Raw genomic sequence first — 12,829 nt, forward strand, 5'->3', positions numbered from 1 at the left:
TACATAGAGCAGGCTTGTAATATCTACATGTTTGGAGGATCAAGGGGTGATCTGATTGAGGTTTTGAAGATGATTAAAGGATTTGCTGGAATAGATAGAGAGAAACTATTTTCTCTGGTCTGAGGATCAACAACAAGGGGGCAGAACCTTAAAATTACAGAGTCATTGAGTCATTTATATATATGATAAAAGCAGTGATCCCAGCATTGACCCTTGGGGAACATCACTCTCTCCCATCCAGCAGTCCAAAAAATAACCTTTTACCACGACTTGCTGTTTCCTGCCCTTAAGCCAACTATTTTATCCAAATTAACAACGATTCTCCTACTCCATGAATCTCAATTTTGTTAACCAGCTGCTAATGTGGTACTTTATCAAACACTTTCTTAAAATCGATATAGAAAAATCCAACTATATTCCCTTCAACAACCTTCTCTTACTTCATCAAAAAGGGTTCAAATTGAATTTAAATTCAATTAATAAATCTGGAATTAAAAAGCTAGTCTCAGGAATGGTGACCATGGGTGGAATTTTCACCTCAGCGGATGAGCATGCGCCAGATCCGCTCAAGTGTGAAATGACGTGCAATGATGTTAGGCAAGCGTCCCGACGTCATTGCACAGTCGCAAGACAGTGTGGAAATTGGCAGCATGCCCGCCGACAATTAGAAGGCCTATTAAGTCCATTAAAGTATTAATTAACTTAAATTTTTCACTTCCCAGCCAAGCAGTCTTTGCACTTTACAGGAAACCTCATCCACAGGTGGGATGGGGTTTCCAACAGCAAATAAAAATAAAATAAAACATTTTACATCTTATTCATAACATGTCCGTGCTCTTGTGACAGAGTCACATGAGGGGACATGCTTTTTAACATTTAAAAATTATTTATTTTTGTTTTACAGAGCTCTTCATCTCCCTGAGGCAGCTCTGAACCTCAGGGAACTTTCCAAACGCTTACTCGCACACTTGCATGAAGTTCCCCGCTCGCCCTCCTCTGCCCCTGACTCCCACACAGGCAGCGCTGAGCGCTGCAGCACACGTTTCATGTTTAATTGGCCCACCAGCGTGAAATCATGGTCTGGCCCTGATCGTAGCTTCCTGACCACCCCCACCAAACCCACCTGACAGGGGCAAAATTCTGCCCCATGAAAGCTGAGGACTGTCATAAAAACCTATCTGGTTCACTCACGTCCTTTAGGGAAGGAAATCTACCGTCCTTACCTGGTCTGGCCTACCTGTGACCCCATGTGTCGAGTGTGGACTGACACAACCGAGGCACCAGAATTGACAACAGTAAACCCAGTCCTGTCAACCCCGCAAAATCCTCCTCACTAATATCTGGGGGCTAGTGCCAAAATTGGGAGAACTGTCTCACAGACTAGTCAAACAACAGCCTGACATAGTCATCCTCACGGAATCATACCTTACAGATAATGTCCCAGACATTATTATCACCATCTGTGGGCATGTCCTGTCTCACTGGCAGGACAGACCCAGCAGAGGTGGTGGCACAGTGATATACAGTCAGGAGGGAGTCATACTTGGAGTCCTCAAATTGACTCCGGACCCCATGAAGTCTCATGCATCAGGTTGAACATGGGCAAGGAAACCTTCTGATTACCACCAACTGCAACTGCCCCCCATAAGCTGATGAATCAGTGCTACTCAATGTTGAACACCACCTGGAGGAAGCATTGAGGGTGGCAAGGGTGCAGAGTGTACTCCGGGTGGGGCACTTCAATGTCTGTCACCAAGAGTGGCTCAGTAGCACCACTACTGACTGAGTTGGCTGAGTCCCAAATGACATAGCTGCTAGGCTGGGTCTGTGGCAGGTGGTGAGTGAATAAAGAGGGAAAAACATAGTTGACCTCATCCTCACCAACCTGCTGCACATGCATCTGTCCGTGACAGCAGTGTTGTAGGAGTGACCACCATCTGGAAGCGAAGTCCCTTCACATTGAGGGTACCCTCCATTGTGTTGTGTGGCACTACCATCATGCTAAATGGGTATGTTCAGAACAGATCTAGCAACTCAAGACTGAGCGTCCATGAGATGCTGTGGACCATCAACAGCAGCAGAATTGTACAATCTGTAACCTCATGGCCTGGCACGTCCCCCACTCTACCATTACCATCAAGCCAGGGGATCAACCCTGGTTCAATGAAGTGAGCAGAAGGGCATGCCAGGAGCAGCACCATACATAAAAATGAGGTGTCAACCTGGTGAAACTACAATACAGGACTACTTGCATGCCAAACAACATAAGCAGCATGCGATAGAGCTCAGCGATCCTACAACCAACAGATCAGATCAAAGCTCTGCAGTCCTGCTACATCCAGTTGTGAATGGTGGCGGACAATTAAATAACTCACTGGAGGAGGAGGCTCCACAAATATCCCCATGCACACTGATGGAGGAGTCCAGCACATCAGTGCAAAAGATAAGGTTGAAGCTTTTGCAATCATCTTCAGCCAGAAGTGCCGAGTGGATGATCCACCACAGCCTTCTCTGGAGGTCCCCCGCATTACAAAGCCAGTCTTCAGCCAATTCAATTCACTCCACGTGATATCAAGAAACGGCTGAAGGCACTAGACCACTGCAAAGGCTATGGGCCCTCACAATATTCCGATAATAGTACTGAAGACTTGTGCTCCAGAACTATCTGCACCCTTAACCAAGCTGTTCCAATACAACTACAACACTGGCATCTACCCAGCTATGTGTAAAATTGCCCAGGTATGTCCTGTCCACAAAAAGCAGGACAGATCCAACCCGGCCAATTACTGCACCATCAGTCTACTCTTGATCATCAGCAAAGTGATGGAAAGTGTCGTTGACAATGCTACCAAGCGGCACTTACTCTGTAAAAACCTGCTCACTGATGCTCAGTTTGGTTTCCGCCAGGGCCACTCAGCTCCTGACCTCATTACAGCTTTGGTTTAAACATGGACAAAAGAGCTGAAATCCAGAGGTGAGGTGAGAGTGACTGCCTTTGACATCAAGGCAGCATTTGACCGAGTGTGGTATCAAGGATCCCTAACAAAACTGGAGTCAATGGGAATCAGGGAGAAAACTCTCTGCTAGTTGGAATCATACTGAGCACAAAGGAAGATGGTTGTGGTTGTTGGAGGTCAATCATTTTAGTCTCAAGACATCACTACAGGAGTTCCTCAGGGTAATGTCCTCGACCCAACTGTCAATGGCTTTCCCTCCATCATGAGGTCAGATGTTTGCTGATGCACAATATTCAGCATGTATTGGAAGGCTGATAAACAACCCATTTGGCTATGATACGAAAGCAGTTTCACTGGACATTGAGTCCTGCAGAGGGATTTGAACCTGAAGCTCTGGGAGAGTTAAACTAGAGAACAGGGCCTGCTTGAAGGAGTTTAAATTGAAAATAAATGGGTGGAAATAAATGTTCACTCAGTGAGTGATCAATTAGAGAGAGTGGAAACAGTGAGCTTTGATTTATCTGAATATAGTTCGTAGGTTTCTTTCACTAAGTAACACTTTGGGATAAAGTTGATGAATAATTTGGGAGTTGACATGGTGACTGTAGCAATGCTTGAGAGGAACTGGTGAATTTGGAATTGAAACCTCTCCACTATTGGTGTTTCCCTCGACTCATTTCTGGGTCTATTGAAAACTAATTGAGGATTGATTGTAATGCTTAGTAGCAACTCCATTCTCATTGTGTCACATGACTAGCAGGATGGTAGAAGATGAGCTTACTATTTCTTCGGACGAAAATTCTTCGTGGGTTACCAGCACTGCTGCGCACTCTGTTGCGAGTCTCCCGAAAAGGATGACTGCACCCTCTGGGTGTTGCTGCTGGTGAATTAGGAGGAACAATCATTTTGTGCATGATTCAAACAGGCACTCTGCCCCAATCGGCTGCTGTGGCTACCATCCAAATGATGTTGCCTGAGATACACTGCTGTCCCAGCTCTTCAGCAGAACAGTGAGAATGATGGCATTGGGACCAATGAAAACTCTTGGAAACTCCATAAATCCTCAGGGAGTAACTGTGGTGGCGGGGGTGGGGAGGTGGGGGGGGGGGGTGGTGAGGAGGGAGAGGGAGAGAGAGAGAGCAAAACAGAAAACAGGGAAGAGAGAGAAATAAATAGAAACTGGGGGCAGGAGAAAGAGAAAAGCAGAAAATGAGGTGGGGGAGGAGAGAGAGAGATAGCGTCACCCTGTGATGAGTTCTGTTGTACAATCCAGGAGTCAGGCAGTTTGCCTGAAGAAAGCATTTGCTGAGGATTGAGTCTCAATAAGGATTGAATCCCTCTTCCCTGTGGCTGAGTTTCTGCCATGGGTTGTGTTTCATTTTTCCTTTATTCATTCACGGGATGTGGGCTTCACTGGCTAGGCAAATATTTATTGCCCATCCCTAATTGCCCTTGAGAAGGGGGTGATGAACTGCCTTCTTGAATCGCTGCATTCCATGTGGTGTAGATACACCCACAGTGCTGTTAGGGACGGAGTTCCAGGATTTTGGCCCAACGACAGTGAAGGAACTGTGACATATTTCCAAGTCAGGATGGTGAGTGGCTTGGAGGGGAACTTCCAGGTGGTGGTGTTCCCATCTATCTGCTGCCCTTGTCCTTCTAGATTTGGTATGGAAGGTGCTGTCGAAGGATCCTTGCTGAGTTCCTGCAGTGCATCTTGTAAATGGTACATACTGCTGCTATTGTGCGTCGGTGGTGCAAGGAGTGAATGTTTATGGATGTGCTGCCAATCAAGTGGGCTGCTTTGTCCTGGATGGTATCGAGCTTCGTGAGTGTTGTGGGAGCTGCACTCATCCAGGCAAGTAGGGAGTATTCCATCACACTCCTGACTTGTGTCTTGTAGATGGTGGATAGGCTTTGGGGAGTCAGGAGGTGAGTTATATGCTGCAGGATTCCTAGCCTCTGACCTGCTCTTGTAGTCACAGTATTTATATGGCTAGTCCAGTTCAGTTTCTGGTCAATGGTAACCCCAGGATGTTGATAGTGGGGGATTCAGTGGTGGTAATGCCATTGATTGTCAAGGGGAGATAATTAGATTTTCTCTTATTGGAGATGGTTATTGCCTAGCTTGTGTGGCGCAAATGTTACTTGCCACTTGTCAGCCCAAGCCTGGATGTTGTACAGGTCTTGCTGCATTTAGACATGGACTGCTTCAGTATCAGAGGAGTCACGAATGGTGCTGAACATTGTGCAATCATCAGTGAACATCCCCACTTCTGACCTTATGATGGAAGGAAGGTCATTGATGAAGCAACTGAGGTTGGTTGGGTCTAGGACACTACCCTGAGGACCTTCTGCCTTGATGTCAAGGACAGTCACTCTCACCTCACCCCTGCAGTTCAGCCCGTTTGTCCATGTTGGGATTGAGGCTGCAATGAGGTCAGGAGCCAAATGGCCCTGGCAGAACCCAAACTGAGCATTAGTGAGCAGGTCAATGCTGAGCTAGTGCGACTTGATAGCACTGTCGACTGATGATCAAGAGTAGACTGATTGGGGGTAATTGGCCGGGTTGGATTTGTCCTGCTTTTTCTGGACAGGAAGTACCTGGGCAATTTTCTACATAGCTGGGCAGATGCCAGTGTTGTAGCTGTACTGGAACAGCTTGACTTGGGGTACAGCTAGTTCAGGAGCATAAGTCCTTTGTACTAATGCTGGAACGTTGTCAGGGCCTATAGCCTTTGCAGTATCCAGTGCCTTCAGCCATTTCTTGATATCACGTGGAGTGAATCGAGTTGGCTGAAGACTGGCATCTGTGATGCCGGGGGCCTCTGGAGGAGGCCAAGTTGGATCATCCACTCGGCACTTCTGCCTGGTAATGCTTCAGCCTTATCTTTTACACTGATGTGCTGGGCTCCCCCATCATCAAGGATGGGGATATTTGTGGAGCCTCCTCCTCCAATGAATTGTTTAATTGTCCACCACCATTCATGACTGGATGTGGCAGGACTGCAGAGCCTAGATCTGATCCGTTAGTTGTGGAATCGCTTAGCTCTGTCTATCACTTGCTGCTTATTCTATTTGGCACACAAGTAGTCCTGTGTTATAGCTTCACCAGGCTGACACCTCATTTTTAGGTATGCCTGGTGCTGCTCCTGACATGCCCTCCTGCACTCTTCATTGAACCAGGGTTGATCCCCTGGCTTGATGGTAATGGTAGAGTGGGGGATATGCCAGGCCATGAGATTACAGATTGTGTTTGAGTACAGTTCTGCTGCTGCTGATGGCCCACAGTGCCTCATGGATGCCCAGTTTTGAGTTTACAGATCTGCTTGAAATCTATCCCATTTAGCATGGTGGTAGTGCCACAAAACACGACCCTATCTGTCCTGGGTCAGTGTGTTCCTCGTCCTGACATCCCAGTCAATGTATTTCTGATCCAGTTGTGACCTTATCAAACCTGGATTAGCGTGAACTTGGTCCTTCCTGTCCCAGGTCACTGTGCACTGTGCACCTCTCTGGCCTGGGTCAAATGACCCTGGTATATTTTGCCTGTCCTGGGTCAGCGTATATGCCAGGTCAGTGTCTTTTTCAAAGAGAAACTGATTTTAGACTCCCTGTACAAATGAATCATTGATTAAAGAGAGCAATTGGAGTCAAGCTTTGTGTAGCTTGGCTCCTGAGCTTACTATTCCATGTTTGATATCTTACTCTGTAAAGGAAGCTAACAGTAAATCTATTTTGTGGCCAAGCTGAAGTCTTGTTGCTGATCTTTGTGCTGAGCTTCTAGTCATCTCTATCTGGAGCTGAGAGATTTAATAATGGGCCTGACATTGAGTGCAGTGTTTGCACTGTGTACCTACAAAAAGCTCCATTGGTACCGAATCCCTCACTCCCCATACAGCCTACCCTCCCCACAAACAATACGCAGCACACAAAAAAAACGCCTGAGAATAGATAAGAAAATCATACTTATCTGCGTGAATGGTGTCAGCCTGTTTTCTCCTGCAAGAGGGTTCTGTTTTGAGAGGGCTGTGTATTCAGGCAGCTCAGAGACTGAACAGCAGGGGCTGCTTCTCAGTACCAATCACGAGATGGTGTCACTCGCTGACCCCGCAGTCTTGGCTGCACTTTCACTAACCTTCAGCTATCCGGTGACCTGTGACCCCATCCCCTCCCCTCACTGCACACTGGAGCCAATAACATGCCATCATCCTGTTTTTTGGGTAAACAGTGTAGGGGTCAAGGAGAGTCCTGGATTACACATGCTGTACCATCAAACTGAGAGGCTGGGAACATAAAGACTGAAGAAAGAGAGGGTTTGTTCTGTGAAATGCTTTTACAGAGTAGAATTATAAAAATGTGTTATAAACTAGGGATTAGTTCACAGTTCAGTGTTCTCAGGATAATCAAATCTTGGTGTAGAGATGTAGCTGAAAGTAATGATTGAAGAGCTGGGTGTTGACTGTTTAACCCACTCCCTCCTTGGTCAGTCAGTTGCCCGAGGGCTGCCCTCTCTCATCATTGGCACTTTGTCTTGAGCATGGTGACTGAGCCTCACTAATACACTGCCAGGGTCGTGAGGAAGAGAGCTTCCAGCAAACCTCCCTGGTGAAGACATTGAATATTTCTGGGTCCCAGTCCCACAAACCAATCAGAGCTCCAGTTCGTGTTGCCAATCCTGATTGGACAGATTCCTGGAGTTTTCATCACGTGACCTCTCAATCCTACAGTCTTCCCATTGGTGAACTGACACATCCATCATTTGCGCCTTCCCTTGCCAATCAGATTCTTTGTTAAGTGATTGGATGATTCTTGATTCTCAGCCAAGAGCCTTTTTATCTCATCTCAAATACCTACATTACCATTAGCCTGTACACACTGGGGCCCTCGCTGTCCTAGGATAACTAGCTGTATACATTCAGCTCTATCCTGTACACACTGAGGCCTATCTGTGCATAGACCCTGTTTGTACACTCTACCTTTGTCCCACACACTGAGCCCTGTCTTGCAAACACTGAGTCTTGGCAGGCTCTCCATGCTCTTCAAATTCCTTGTTTTCTTGTGTATATTAGAGTGAGTTGTGAGTCGGTGAGTTCCCTGTGGAAGCCAGTCTTCAGTAATATCAATGAGGAGCCTCAGTTGATGGCGAATACACCACATGCACTGGGTTTTAAGCAGCTTCCAGTTTCTAGGTTAGTCCCATTGTATTGAGACACCTCTGATTCAGGGAAGCTGAGTTGCTTCCTGAAAGCAGCACTGTTCTTGGCACTCATGTGATATGGCTTTTACCCAGGAATTCCTGGCTCTAGCCAAGTGCCTGTTTGGACAGAGTACAAAATCACAATCTGCTCTCTGACACTGCCCACTGGGAGATTCTCAATAGCCTTTTAAACTAAGCCAAATTAAAAGACATTTAATAATTACTCTGGAAATAAAAAGTCTTGGGAGATGTAAACCAATTACTTGATTTATGTAACAGGACATTATCACTCCATGTTTGACCTCAATATCCTCATGTGTAGACTAATTCTTTCTACTCATTGTCTTGCTCTTTTCTCTCCTGAGTGATACTGGGGTACAGTTCCCCCACTACTAAGGTACAGTTCCACCACTAACCGGGATACAGCTCCCATCATAACTTGTTTCATGTCTAGTGCCAGCATGTCCTATTCTGCACTTCAAACTAATTTTTATATTTTAAATGTATACAGAAAAGGCTGAAAAGATGGCCACCTGAGAGTCACTGACATTTTTTGTGGATTGAAACCACCCACGTTTCAAGAGGAACATTCCAGATTGATTTGAATCAATGCCATTTCATGAAAACAATCTAAAAGGGTATTATCAAAATCCCAACCTTTTCCAACTTTGAGTTCACCTAAGAACCAATCTCCTAGAAATTCGTCTGGAAGAAAGATAACAGCCTGCTGAGAATCCTTCGCTTCACAAGGCCTTTTATTCAACTTTAAAGCATTGAACCCATCCAAGAAACTGCATGACCTTCACCTGTATCTAATCTTTGTGCCCGTGAGAGTATCTGATGCTGTGTTTAATTCAGGTCAAGTGTGGGAGAATAAATAACCTCCTTTATTTTTAAACTCACAAAAGCTTGCTGCTGGAATTATTTAATTGGGACCCACACTCCGAGGGTAAGAAAACACACTTCTTTCATCAAAATACATACTGATCACAGGCTGTAAGCGAACACAAACATTTTGTCCATGACACTGGGGTACAGATCCGCCATTATTGGGGTACAGTTTCACCATTACTGAGGTACAGTTTCACCATATGAACAGATAAACATATGAGCATTCATATGTCGAACATTCAAACTTGGAACAGTAGTATGCTATTCAGCCCCTCAAGTTTGCTCTATCATCCAATAATGATTGTCACCTCAACTCTACATTCCGCCTACCCCCAATAACCTTTGACTCCCTACCTCTCCTTTAAAAAAATTCAATGACCCTGGCTCTCTGGGGAAGAGAGTTCCAAAGACTAACGACCCTTTGAGAGAAAAAGTTTCTGCTCATCTCTGACTTAAATGAAAGGTCCCTTATTTTTAAACTGTGTCCGTTTGTTCTAGTCTCTCCCACAGGGGAACACTCGCCCTGTCAATTCCCTTCAGGATCTTATATGTTTCAATAAGATCATCTCTCATTCTGGATTCAGGACTAGCCTGTCCAACCTTTTCTCATAAGAACCACTCCCCGCGCTGCCCCCCACCGCACCCCCCACACCCCACCCATCTCAGTATCGGTTGAATGAACATTCTCTGAACTGCTTCTAACACATTTATATCTTTTCTTAAATAAGGAGACCAAAACTGTACACAGTACTCCGGATATGGTTTCACCAATGCCCTGTATATCTGTAGCAAAACTTCCCTACTTTTATATTCTATTCCTCTTGCAATAAATGCCAACGTTCTATTTGTTTTCCAAATCACTTGCTGTACCTGCACACTAACTTTTTGTGATTCATGTACCAGAACACCCAGATCCCTCTGTACATCAGAGTTCTGCAATCTCTCTCCATTTAAATAGCATACTGCTTTTCTATTCTTCCTGCTGAAGTGAATACAGGGCACGATTCCACAGTTTCCGGGGTACGGTTCCATTGTTTATAGGTAACATCCACTCCATCTCTCTCATTATCAGTAAGCACAGAGAGCATCTCAACTTCAGAGCTCACTTCAGCTTTAAAATTATTGAATCAATTCATGTAGCAAAACTCAGCAAATCGTGTTTATAATACAGGTATATATTTACAGTAGGAGGGTTATAATCTAACCTCCAGAGGGCAAAATAATAACCCAGAAGACTAACCTATCACTTCAAAAATAACCTTTAAGTATATACTATTTCATTTAGAATTCCTTCCCACTCTAGGAGCCCATGTTGAACTAAACTACTTCACAGCAATTTCAAACTAGTTTTTCTTTCAAACTGACTTTCTTGCAGGAAATCTCCTGGTTTATTCCTCATTTTAAGTGCCATTGGCCTTTTTACATCTCAAAGAAGAGTTATTGGAACTTCCTGGGGGTGCTTTTGACCAGATGGCAGCTAAATGGGTGCTGGGTTGGAAAACTGAGCTGTTTGAAAGTCTGATTTACCTGACAGTTTTGGGTTAATTGAATCAGTTTTGTGGTCTGAACTTACCTGTAGGCACTGACCAGGCAGCTATGAGTTTAATTCAAGCATAGATTAGACACAGTTAGAACAGTAAATGTGAGCTCCTCATACCCACTTCCACTAAGAGTGTGGAATGCGCTGGCTGACACACAGAGTGACAGCTTCCAGAATGGCACAGGGATCGAGGGAGGGGGTGCACTGGTCCTCAGGCATGACTCTGGCGGTCCTAATGGAGGAGGTCCAGAGGAGGAGGGATGTCCTGTATCACAGAATGGTAGGAATTAACCTCGCCCAGTTCGCCCAAGTCACACACCTCACACATCTTGCCCACGTTGTCCACCTCATTCACTTTGCCTACATCACTCAGCTTACCCATCTAGCCTTCCTATCCCTCTCTCCGCTCACGGGCCCATCCCTCTGCTCCAGCTTCCAATCCTCATCCAAACCCAAGGGGGGGGGGTTCCCTAGCAAGGTGTTGATGACCAACACTCCCACTCACCAGGTATCCAACAAGGTGGAGTAACACAACACTTACACTTACTAGATGAATTCCTCAGAGAATTTTCAGAATAAATATTGCTGCAGTGTCGATGGAATTTGGACAGATTATCTCAGAAACTCTCCTGATGTGTTTGTGAGGTCCTCAGCACAGCTCCAGCAACAAGTGAACATGAAATAATGACTATCTCTTTAAGTAGTGTTTGAAATCCACATCAACACTGCATTTATACCCAATCAGCCACTTATTGTTAGGACTGGCTGTTAGCTGAAACGTCACTAAACTGTCAGAGGGCAGTTAAGACCAGGCAATGATAGCAGATTTCCTTCCCTAAAGGGGCGTTAATGAACCAGATGGGTTTTTACAGCAATCAATGGTAGTTTCATGGTCACCATTGCTGAGACTAGTTTTCAATAAAAGATTTATTAATTGATTTAAATTCCGCTACTGCCATGGTGGGATTTGAACCTGTGGCCTCAGAGCATAGCCTGAGCCGCTGGGTTACTAGTCCAGTGACATTACCAACATCACCCCGTAGAAGTGTAAAAGACAATGACAGATTTAGATAAGGTAGACAATGTCAGCTTTTCCCATTAGCTGATGGTACAAGGACTAGAGGGACACAAATTTAAGGATTTTGACGGGAGACACAGGGGGAACGAGGAAGAACTTTTTTACACTGCGAGTGGGAATAACCTGGAACTCGCTGCCCATGGGGGCAGTGGAAATGGAGACAGTGAGTGGAAATAACTTGGAACTTGCTGTCCATGGGGGACAGCCTCTTTAATGAACATTTTAAATTGTAATCAGCTCATTAACAATCCTCTGTGTAGCCCTAACTCCTCTACCACAATGGCACATTGCAATAAACATGGGCTAAACCAGTCTTTCATCTCCAGGTTTCACCTTGGAAGCCTCTTCATCTCTTTAGTGCTGAAAATTACCCCACCCAGATTTCAAATATTAATCATTCAAATTTAAAACAGGAATTTACCACTAACATTTGGATGTGGATTAGGGATTGTGTGGATGGAGACATATTTTCTGCTTCCAGGGCAGATATGACATAGGTAATGACCTCAGCCTGGAGTCATGAGAATCACTTACAATCTATACTGTACAGTTATAAAGCAAGTCCATTTGTAACAGGTGATCAGAGGGGATCTCGACACATATCTTGCTCCCAGTCCCCGGATTAGGTGGGACAGCATTACAGGAGGAACCCTAGCCCACGCTGGGCTCTCCTTTATCCTGCGAATTTTGGTGAGGTCAGTGATGGGGAAAGGACATTCCAGGAGATATGTTCCTATGGCTTTTACCCCTAACTTTTGTATAATAACCAGATTAGAGTCAGAATCATCAGGCCATTCAGCCCATCGAGTCCATGCCAGCTCTCAGTAGAACAATCCAGTCAGCCCCACACTACCGCTCGAACCCTGTAACCCTGCTAGCTTATTTTCATCAAGTGCCATCCAATTTCCTTTTGAAATCATTGACTGTCTGCGTTTCCACTGCCCCCATGGACAGCAAGTTCCAAGTTATTCCCACTCACTGTCTCCATTTCCACTGCCCCCATGGGCAGCAAGTTCCAGGTTATTCCCACTCGCAGTGTAAAAAAGTTCTTCCTCGTTCCCCCTGCATCTCCCGCCAAAATCCTTAAATTTGTGTCCCCCTAGTCCTTGTATCATCAGCTAATGGGAAAAGCTGACCTTGTCTACCTTATCTAAATCTGTCAT

The 12,829-nt window shown here is 45.3% G+C and overlaps 1 protein-coding gene across 7 annotated transcripts in view; it reads right to left on the reverse strand.

Annotated features, from left to right (window-relative positions):
• The window catches only part of LOC121286863 (phospholipid transfer protein), a 230,480-nt gene that overhangs the window by 159,439 nt on the left and 58,212 nt on the right, over positions 1-12,829 (reverse strand). The window contains exon 1 of one of the 7 annotated variants that reach the window (XM_041204031.1): positions 6,927-7,033. The exons of the other annotated variants lie outside the window; for them this stretch is intronic. The gene's annotated coding sequence lies outside the window, so the exon portion shown is untranslated. Of the gene's footprint in view, positions 1-6,926; positions 7,034-12,829 lie in introns of those variants that run through there. 7 annotated transcript variants of the gene reach the window in all.

Source organism: Carcharodon carcharias, chromosome 14 (assembly GCF_017639515.1).
Source record: "Carcharodon carcharias isolate sCarCar2 chromosome 14, sCarCar2.pri, whole genome shotgun sequence".
NCBI classification, from domain to species: domain Eukaryota; kingdom Metazoa; phylum Chordata; class Chondrichthyes; order Lamniformes; family Lamnidae; genus Carcharodon; species Carcharodon carcharias.